Below are 592 nucleotides of genomic sequence, written 5' to 3' on the forward strand. Positions count from 1 at the left end.
TTTAAAAAAAAAAAAAATCTTGTCTCCTACGTTGTGTTTGGTATTCCAACTTTATATAATGAGAAATACCGAAAAAATGTATTTTATATAATATACTATTATTTTCTTCAGAAACCTATATCTACAAACATAAGATAAACATGACACCCTATCCATATTTCGCATCAGCTATGGGCAAAACGTCTACCTAGTGGTCACTTCCAATTTGCCACCATGAGATATATGTAGTGAGTAACTATTCCATTTAAATTTGAGAAATATTCTTTAATAAAAAATATTTGATGAGCGGTAGAATTTATTATTTTTAGTTAATAATTAATTAATAATACTTAAAGCAAGTCAAAAATAATAAATTTGGTTAGTTTTTAATTTTTTCTTTTAAAAAAATTGATACGAGAGAAGAATGCCATATATATAAGCTAATCTAAATTGTAAATGGCAACGTGTACGTAATGATAAGTAATACTAAAGAATTAATATTTATTAAAAAAATATTAAAAAATTATCTGAATTTATTGTTTTTAATTATTATTTAGTTATTAATATTTAAAAATATAAAATAAAATATGTTGTTAAATTATTAAATTAAAAA

This window comes from Arachis duranensis, chromosome 1 (genome assembly GCF_000817695.3).
Source record: "Arachis duranensis cultivar V14167 chromosome 1, aradu.V14167.gnm2.J7QH, whole genome shotgun sequence".
Classification (NCBI taxonomy): domain Eukaryota; kingdom Viridiplantae; phylum Streptophyta; class Magnoliopsida; order Fabales; family Fabaceae; genus Arachis; species Arachis duranensis.